This window comes from Scyliorhinus torazame, chromosome 8 (genome assembly GCF_047496885.1).
Source record: "Scyliorhinus torazame isolate Kashiwa2021f chromosome 8, sScyTor2.1, whole genome shotgun sequence".
Lineage (NCBI taxonomy): Eukaryota > Metazoa > Chordata > Chondrichthyes > Carcharhiniformes > Scyliorhinidae > Scyliorhinus > Scyliorhinus torazame.
In genome coordinates this window covers 172,302,538-172,312,593 of record NC_092714.1, presented here as the reverse complement: position 1 = coordinate 172,312,593, position 10,056 = coordinate 172,302,538, and positions in this window count along the sequence as shown.

Below are 10,056 nucleotides of genomic sequence, written 5' to 3'. Positions count from 1 at the left end.
AGGTCACTGTGGAGACCGACCATCGCCCCCTGGTCGGCATCATTCAGAAGGACCTCAACGACATGACCCCTCGCCACCAGCGCATTCTGCTCAAGTTCCGGAGGTACGACTTCCAACTTGCCTACACCCTGGGGAAGGATCTCATCATCGCAGATGCTCTGTCCAGGGTGGTCAACACACCATCCGACTTGGAGGAGTTCATTTGTCAGGTCGACGCACAGGTAGCCTTCACATCGACCAATCTGCCGGCCACCGATGCACGTCTGGCCCACATTCGCCGTGAGACGGCGGCTGACCCCCTTCTACAATGTGTGATGCACCACATGACGGAAGGGTAGCTCAAGGGGCAGTGCCCACAATTTTACAACGTCCGGGACGACTTGGCCGTCATTGATGGAGTCCTCTTGAAGATGGACCGGATCCTGATCCCACACAGCACGCACCGGCTTGTCCTCGAACAATTGCACGAAGGCCATCTCGGGGTTGAAAAGTGCAGGCGGAGGGCCCGAGAGTCTGTGTACTGGCCGGGCATCAGCGACGGCATCGCCAACATGGTGCTCAATGCCCCACCTGCCAAAGGTTTCAGCCGGAGCAAATCCCTGAGACGCTTCAGCCCCATGAGTTGGTAATGTCCCCCTGGGTGAAGGTGGGTGTGAACCTTTTTTCATGCGCTCGGCAGGGACTACGTCATCATAATTGATTATTTTTCAAATTATCCGGAGGTCATAAGCCTGCACGACTTGACATCATCAGCTGTAATCAGAGCATGTAAGGAAACCTTCGCTCGCCATGGCATTCCGCTTACCGTCATGTCGGACAACGGGCCCTGTTGTGCGACCCAAGAATGGTCTTCTTTTGCCGCTTCGTATGGCTTAACACACGTGACGTCCAGCCCTCTGCATCAAATGGTAAGGCGGAAAAGGACGTCCATATCGTGAAGCGGTTCCTCTGCAAGGCTGCTGATGCCGGATCTGACTTCTGTTTAGCCCTGCTGGCCTATCGCTCAGCCCCACTGTCCACAGGCCTCTCACCAGCCCAGCTGTTGATGGGTCACGCCCTCAGGACCACTGTACCATGCTCCAGTACTGCAAAGGATGCCCAGCAGAAGGTGGCATATGACACTCGGGCAACTGATCTTCCTGCCCTGGCGCCTGGAGACAACGTCCGCATACAACTACCAGAGGGTGGCTGGTCGGCAACTGCCGAAGTTCTCTGCCGCGTGGCTCCCCGTTTGTTCCTGGTTCGCATGCCTGATGGCTCCATTCGCCGGCGTAATCGCCGGGCTCTTTGGCTGCTTCCGCGCTCGCTACATGATCATGCACCGGTGCCACGCCCTCCTGTTGTCCCTGATGTCGACTTCGTGGAGCTTCCTGCCACTATGCCTATTCCTCAGCCGGTGGATCCTGACCCACCCTTGAGGCGGTCAACCCGAATTCGTCGCTCACCTACTAGGCTGGACTTATGAGCCTGTTTGCACATTGGACCCACTGAATTGTTGTGCAATACTGTTAACGTGTTTCTTTCTTGTCGTGCCAGGAGTTCTCTTTCGATATTTGATGATTGCACTTGTTTTGTTTGTGGTACAACCTCGTTGCTATGTTGCACCTGACACCTTCCTATGTATATAGTTTAGCCTCATGTACATTGTAGATACTGCGCACACATATTCAGCTGCACTCGGTACACACCAATATTTATTACCATATAGGCACATGTTCTTTTAAAAAGGGGGGATGTCATGATATCCACATTAACATATCATGGTGCAATCACACACACACACACACACTGATGGACAGATCAACGGACCAATCAACACACATGCAACATCACAGCCAATCACCAGTGAGAGCACATGCACTATAAAACAGGGAACACCACAGTTCCCGCTCATTCCAGCAGGAGATAGCTCAGAGCACAGAGCTCACAGTGCGCCACTCAGACATACACCATGTGCTGAGTGTCTCTCTAAGATAATGTTAGGGCTGGGTCCACAGCTTAATGGGTAAAGTACGAACCACAGCCATGATTTAACAGATGTTGTTATCAAGAGTAATAAAACAGTTGTACCATCTACAACCACGTTGGTTCGTTTGTATAGCGGAACACCCAACACGACATGTGTGGAGTTTGCACGTTCTCCCCATGTCTGCGTGGGTTTCCTCCGGGCGCTCCAATTTCCTCCCACAAGCCCCGAAAGACGTTCTTGTTAGGTGAATTGGACATTCTGAATTCTCCCTCTGTGTACCCAAACAGGCGCCGGAATGTGGCGACTAGGGTGTTTTCACAGTAACTTCATTGCATTAATGTAAGCCTATGTGTGATATTGATAAAAAGTTTATTATTAGATGGATTGACCATGCAAAAATGGTCTCTAAGTGGCCAAAGATGTGCAGGTTAGGTGGGGTTACAGGGATAGGGGTGGGGGAGTGGGCCTAGGTATGGTGTTCTTTCATAGGATCAGTGCAGGCTCAATGGACTGACTGGCCTCCTTCTGCACTGTAGGGATTTTATTTATAACAGATGATTGAGTGTTTTAAGCCCCATTTATCACACTTGAACACATAATCTAGGCTGTCTCCCACTGGGCTGCATTCTCCAGGCTCCCCATTCGCAGTGTTTCCCGGCGGCACATCATTCGTTGGCAGCTGGATTCTCTGCTCCCACCGCTGTTAAAGGGAATTCCCATTGAAGCCAGCCCACGCCTCTGGAAAACCCGTGGGTGGTGTGCCGGTGGGCCCAGAAAATTCCACTGCCAGCGAACAGAGGGGGCGTCATTCTCCGACCCCCCACCGGGTCGAAGAATGGCCGTTGGCCGCCGTGAATCCCGCCCCCGCCCCCGCCGAAGTCTCCGCTCCCGGAGATTGGGCGGGGGCGGGAATCCGGCCGCGCCGGTTGGCGGGACCCCCCGCTGGATTCTCCGGCCCGGATGGGCCGAAGTCCCGCCCAGGAATTGCCTGTCCCGCCGGCGTAAATCAAACCTGGTATTTACCGGCGGGACCAGGCGGCGTGGGCGGGCTCCGGGGTCCTGGGGGGGGCGCGGGGCGATCTGACCCCGGGGGGTGCCCCCACAGTGGCCTGGCCCGCGATCGGGGCCCACCGATCCGCGGGCGGGCCTGTGCCGTGGGGGCACTCTTTCCCTTCCGCCTCCGCCACGGCCTCCACCATGGCGGAGGCGGAAGTGACTCTCCCCACTGCGCATGCGCGGGAAACTGACAGCGGCCGCTGACGCTCCTGCGCATGCGCCACATTTCCGCGCCAGCTGGCGGGGCAACAAACGCCATTTCCGCCAGCTGGCGGGGCGGAAATCCCTCCGGCGTCGGCCTAGCCCCTCAATGTTGGGGCTAGGCCGCCAAAGATGCGGAGACTTACGCACCTTTTTGCCGGCGCGATGCCCGTCTGATTTGCGCCGGCTTTGGCGCCAGTCGGCGGGCATCCCGCCGTTGGGGGAGAATTTCGCCCAGGATTCTGGACACTGAGGGAATGCTGGGCTGTCAAAAGTGATGTCGTTCAAACGGGACATTAAACTTAAGCTCTGACTCTTCTTTCGGGTGGATCTTAAATATCCCACGGTGAAGATTAAGGGAGTTCTCCCAGTGCTGTGGGATTTTTCCCTCAAACCAAAGCAGCAGCAACAGATTATCTGACTGTGCATTTGTTGTCTTTCTGGGATCTTCCTCTGTCGAGCGCCTGCTGTTTCTCTTCATTGAAGCTGTGCCTGGTAAAGATATTTTGTTAGCTGCAAGGTCCTTTGAGTTTCGTGAAGAATGCAAAAGGCATTAGATAAATGCTCTTTCTACCAGGAGAAATCAAATTAACTTTTAATTAAAGGGTGCCTTTACATGGCAGAATGCTTAGCTGCCCTCAAGCCAGGAAGCTGCAGTATTGTTGCATTGAAGGGATGTGCTAAAACCTGATTCCTCCCTGGGTGAGGCTCCATCACTCTATATTTAGCACACTGCCATCCTTCTCCCCAGCAACCAGAATGACAGAGACAACATTTAGCCTGTGGTGTCCCTCACTACCCTGCACATCATCCATGATAGGGAGGGAGACACAAGAGTGGATCAGTGATCTCGCCCTCTTTTTAAAGAGCAGCTCAGCTCAGATCACAGAAGTCAAGTTTCCAATGCAATTAATTAAGAAAAATTAAATAAATTGTTGTCCGCCGATTGAGCAAGTACAATTCCGGTGGAAGTTTAGTGTCAGTGACTCGCTCTCTAATAATGCCACTTACTTGTTTGATATTCCCTGACACTAAACTGGTTTGAAAATGGTAAAGGGCGTGGGGACTGAGATAGAATGATCTTTCTGTGCCCTTCAGAAAGCCGCATTGCACTGCAACAATAGGGAGCCTATTTCAAAGGAAACATGAGCTACTGGTGCAGACCTGAGATTTTGGAAGCCCAGTGTGTTCAGTTCACTGGGTCCCACTGTCCCAAAGCACTTCACAGAAGTTTACATGGACAGAGCCAAAGACAATGACACAGAAAATGATCTAAAGAGATCTTCGATGGGGCAACTGATAGCTCCATCAAAGAGGTGGGTTTGAATGAGGGCCACCGAGGCAGGAGAGAAAGAGGTGGAGAGAAGGCAAGCGGCAAACTGGGGTCAGGCACACCAGCCTCTCCCTCGTTGCTTCTGACTTCTAGTTCAGTTAATTTGGATGGAGACATGGAGCGGGATTCTCCATCCCGCTGCACTGGGGCGGGATTCTCGCTAAGGGCCGACGCCGGAGTAAAAACGGGAGTGTTTTACTCCGGCGTCGGCACCCATTCCAGGACCCCATTCTGCGGCCCACAGGGGGCTACACCGCTCCAGCTGCCGATCCCAGCCTGAACCCGGCGCCGCGTGGTCCGCGCATACGCAGTTGGACCGGCAACAACTAGTGCATGCGCAGTGGCCTTCTTCCCCGCGCCGGCCCAGACCCCAAATGGCGCATTGCTACAGGAGCCGGCACGGAGGAAAGGAGGCCGGCCCGCTGATCGGTGGGCCCCGATCGCGGGCCAGGCCATTACGCCCCCCCCCCCCCCACCAACGGCGAGGTCCCGCCGGCTTAACATGTTAGAACGGCGCCGGCGGGACTCGGCTTTTTGTTGCAGCCACTTGGCCCATCCGGGCCGGAGAATCGGCTCTTGCCGGTCCAGGCCGGAGAATCGGCGCATACTGCGACCGACACCATGCCAGCCCCAATGGCGTCGATTCTCCGCTCAGCGGAGAATCATGTCCCGAAATCGGGGCGGCGGCCCGCCGGCGATTCTCCATCCTGGCCGGGGGTCGGAGAATTCTGCCCGGGGTTTCCCATTGTGGGCAGCCCCATGCCGTCGGTAAATCCACGGGCTGCTGGCGCAATGGAGAATTCCGACAGTGGAGAATCCAGCACTCAAACCAGCAAGTGCCTGCAGGGACCATACATTGACAATAACTGGAATGAGTGATGTTATCCCTGTATATTGTGGGAATCATCCTCATTTCCATCGAGATACAGACATGACTGATGTGTTCAGTCAATGTGAAGGGATGCAGCAATGTACTGGGAACCTTGCCCAAAGCATATGGAAGAAGCCCTGTACTGAGAACCCTGACATCCTGTGGGTTTTCACTTCAGAATTACAGGAACACGCTCATCCGAACAAGGAGCCACAGAAAGGGTGCAATTAGTGAGGTTTGTTTATAGAGGAGGATGTCGTGTATAAGTGCTTAACACCCGTGCCCAGGCTGTGCACTAGAGCTTCTTAACTTTTGTTTTTTTAAATTTAAAATTTTTTTTTAGAGTATCCAATTCTTTTTCTTTTCCAATTAAGGGGCAATATAACATGGCTAATGCACCTACACTGTGTCATGATATCCACATCAGTATATCGTGGTGCTATCACACACAGACACTGTTGGACAGGCAGTTGGACCAACCAGCACACACATAACATCGCAGCCAATCACCAGTGAGAGCACACGCACTATAAAACGGGGAACACCACAGTTCCCGCTCATTCTACCAGGAGATAGCTCAGAGCACAGAGCTCACAGCGCGCCACTCAGACATAGACCATGTGCTGAGTGCCTCACTAAGATAGTGATAGGGCTGGGTCCACAGGTTAGCTGGTGAAGCACGTACCCAGGCCGGTAGTTAGTTGTTACCGTTGTTTAGACAATAAAACAGAGTTGTATCATCTACAGCCGTGTTGGATCATTTGTGCATCAGAACACCCAACTCGACATGATACCAGTAGTGGAAGCTAACCAGCGACTGTGAGACCTACCTGCACCCTTTCAGAAATCCGCCATCCTGCTCCATGGAAAACATCAGCCCGCCGCTCCGAATCGCTGGTAATCTCGGCGTAAACTGGAAGCTGTTTAAACAGCGCTTCCAGCTCTTCCTAGAAGCCACAGAAAGGGAGAATGCATCGGACACCAGGAAGATCGCCCTCCTCCTCTCCAAGAGAGGACAAGACGCCATCCACATCTATAACTCCCTGGCATTCGCGGAAGGCGAGGACAAAACAAAATATAAGATGGTGCTTCTGAAGTTCGATGAACACTTCAGCATGGAAGTCAATGAGAGCTTCAAGAGGTACCTATTCCAGCAGCGCCTGCAGGGTAAGGATGAGCTTTTCCAATCTTACTTGACACACCTCCGTATCCTCGCGCAGTCCTGCGGCTACGAGGCCACCTCCGACTCCATGATACGGGATCAGATAGTTTTTGTGGTCATCTCGGACACCCTACGCCAGCAGCTCCTTAAAATAAAGCGCCTCACCCTAGCGACCGTCATCGAGACCTGCGTCCTCCATGAGAACGTGACCAGCCGGTACTCCCAAATCCAGGCGGCCGGAACAGCACGGCACGGGTCCTACGAGGTGGAGCTGGTCCAGTCGATCGAGTTCCTCCCGGCCCACGGCCCGGACGAGGGCGGCCATTTCGCGCGCTTTCCGAGGCCTCTCGCGCTTGTATGCGCCAAAAGAGGGGACGTTGACGCAGAGGGACGTGATGCGCAGGCGCGCTCTACGCAGGACCGCACCGCGCATGTCCGGTGGCGCAACGAACGCCATGACGTCACGACATGCGGCAACTGTGGCTCCGTCCACTTAAAGCGGCAGTGTCCGGCCAAAACGCGACAATGCCTTCGATGTGGCAGGATGGGCCACTACTCTGCCTGCTGTCGAGCAGCTCAACCTGCCAACTCCCAACAATTCCGCCAGCCTCGCAGGGACGTGCGGGCGATTCAGCCCCGCTACACTGAGTCATATCCTGATCGTATGCAGACCAGCGATACCGAAGACAGGGAGCCCTTCCATGTTGCGGTAATCCACAAGAACCGGATGTCCCCAAGTCAGAACCACCAGCCGCTGCTAGTGCACAGCATTGATCCGGGCAATGAGTGGTGTGCCACCCTAACGGTCAACCGATCCCAAACCACATTTCGCCTGGACACTGGTGCCTCCGCCAATCTCCTCGCATGGTCAGCCTTCCAGACCTTGAAGGTCAAACCACCGATTCTGCCATCCCACTGTCAGCTGGTTGACTACAATGGAAACGTCATCCCAGCCATGGGGTCCTGCCAGCTCGATGTTACACACAACTCAAACAAAGCCATATTATCATTTGAAATAGTTGGATCCTCGAAGGACTCTGTTGGGCGTGCAAGATCCTCCACCTCGTTCAGCGGGTACACACTCTGTCTCCAGAAGGCACGTCCGATTTCCCAGATGCGGACTTTAGGGCGCAGCTCCACTCACTCCTCGCGCACAACGAGGAGGTTTTCGAGGGCATGGGCACACTGCCCTACACATACAAAATATGGCTCAAACCAGACGCCACCCCGGTCATTCACGCAACTCGTAGGGTCCCAGCACCACTCAAGGACCGCCTCAAACAGCAGCTGCAGGACCTGCAGGACCAAGGAGTGCTTTCCCGGGTCACGGAGCCAACGCCATGGGTCAGCTCCATGGTGTGCGTCAAGAAGCCCTCCGGCGAGCTCCGGATCTGTATCGACCCAAAAGATTTGAATCACAACATTATGAGGGAACACGACCCCATACCCAAACGAGAAGAAATCACGAGCGAAATGGCTCGGGCAAAAATATTCACCAAGCTTGATGCCTCAAAGGGCTTTTGGCAGATTCAATTGGATCAGTCCAGCAGGAAGCTGTGCACTTTCAACACCCCATTTGGCAGATACTGCTACAATAGGATGCCATTCGGCATCATTTCGGCCTCTGAAGTGTTCCATCGCATCATGGAACAGATGATGGAGGGCATCGAAGGTGTACGCGTCTACGTAGACGACGTTATCATCTGGTCCACCACACCACAGGAGCACATCAGTCATCTCCAGCGTGTCTTTGCACGGATACGGAATCGGGGCCTGCACCTTAACCGAGCCAAGTGCTCTTTTGGCCAGACTGAGCTAAAGTTTTTTGGGGACCACATCTCCCGGTCGGGTGTGCGGCCGGATGCCGACAAGGTGGCAGCCATCGCAGCCATGCAGCAGCCGTCAGACAAGAAGGCAGTGCTGCGCTTTCTCGGGATGGTCAACTTCCTGGGGAAGTTCATTCCTAACCTTGCTTCGCACACGACTGCTCTTCGACACCTGGTCAAAAAGACAACGGAATTCCAGTGGCTGCCCGCACACCAGAGTGAATGGGAGGAGCTCAAGGTCAAGCTCACAACCGCCCCGGTACTGGCGTTTTTCGATACCACACGGGAAGCAAAGATCTCAACTGACGCCAGCCAGTCCGGCATTGGGGCGGTCCTCCTGCAACGGGACTGTCGTGTTGGGTGTTCCGATACACAAACGAACCAACACGGTTGTAGATGGTACAACTCTGTTTTATTATTCTGTACAATAATAACTATTAACTTCTGGAAGTGGTTCGTACTTCACCAGCTAACCTGTGGACCCAGCCCTAGCACTATCTTAGTGAGGCACTCAGCACATGGTGTATGTCTGAGTGGCACGCTGTGAGCTCTGTGCTCTGAGCTATCTCCTGGTAGAATGAGTGGGAACTGTGGTGTTCCCTGTTTTATAGTGCGTGTGCTCTCACTGGTGATTGGCTGTGATGTTGTGTGTGTGTTGATTGGTCCATCGACCTGTCCATCAGTGTGTGTTTGCACCATGATATGTTTATATGAATTTTCAGAAGGATATGCGCCTACATGGTAATAAATATTGGTGTGTACTGAGTGTGGCTGAGTATGTGTGTGCAATATTTACAACATGTACATGAGGCTAAACTATATACAGAGGAAGGTGTCAGATGCAACAGAGCAACGAGGTTGTACCACGAACAAAACAAGTGCAATCATCAAATATCGAAAGAGAACTCCTGGAACGACAAGAAAGAAACACGTTAACATTGTTGCACAACAATTCAGTGAGTCCAATGTGCAGACAGGCTCATAAGTCCAGCCTAGTAGGTGGGCGACGAATTCGGGTTGACTGCCTCAAGGGTGGGTCAGGATCCACCGGCTGAGGAATGTGCCTGGCCACGGGCGAGAGAGTAATAGGCAGAGTGGCAGGAAGCTCCACGAAGTCGACATCAGGGACAACAGGAGTGAGTGCAACTGTGCATGATCACATAGCGAGCGCGGAAGCAGCCGAAGGGCCCGCGATTACGCTGGCGAATGGAGCCATCAGGCATGGGCACCAGGAACGAGTGGGGAGCCACACGACGGAGAACCTCGCCGACCAGCCACCCTCCGGTAGGTGTATGCGGACGTTGTCTCCAGGCGCCAGGGCAGGAAGATCAGTTGCCCGACCGTCATGTGCCACCTTCTGCTGAGCACACTGCTGTTGCATCCTTTGCAGTACTGCAGCATGGTCGGATTTAGGAACATGAATGGACGGCACAGTGGTCCTGAGGGTGTGACCCATCAACAGCTGGGCTGGTGAGAGGCCTGTGGACAGTGGGGCCGAGCGATAGGCCAGCAAGGCTAGACAGAAGTCAGATCCGGCATCAGCAGCCTTGCAGAGGAGCCGCTTCACGATATGGACGTCCTTTTCCGCCTTGCCATTTGACTGGGGATGCAGAGGGCTGGACGTCACGTGTGTGAAGC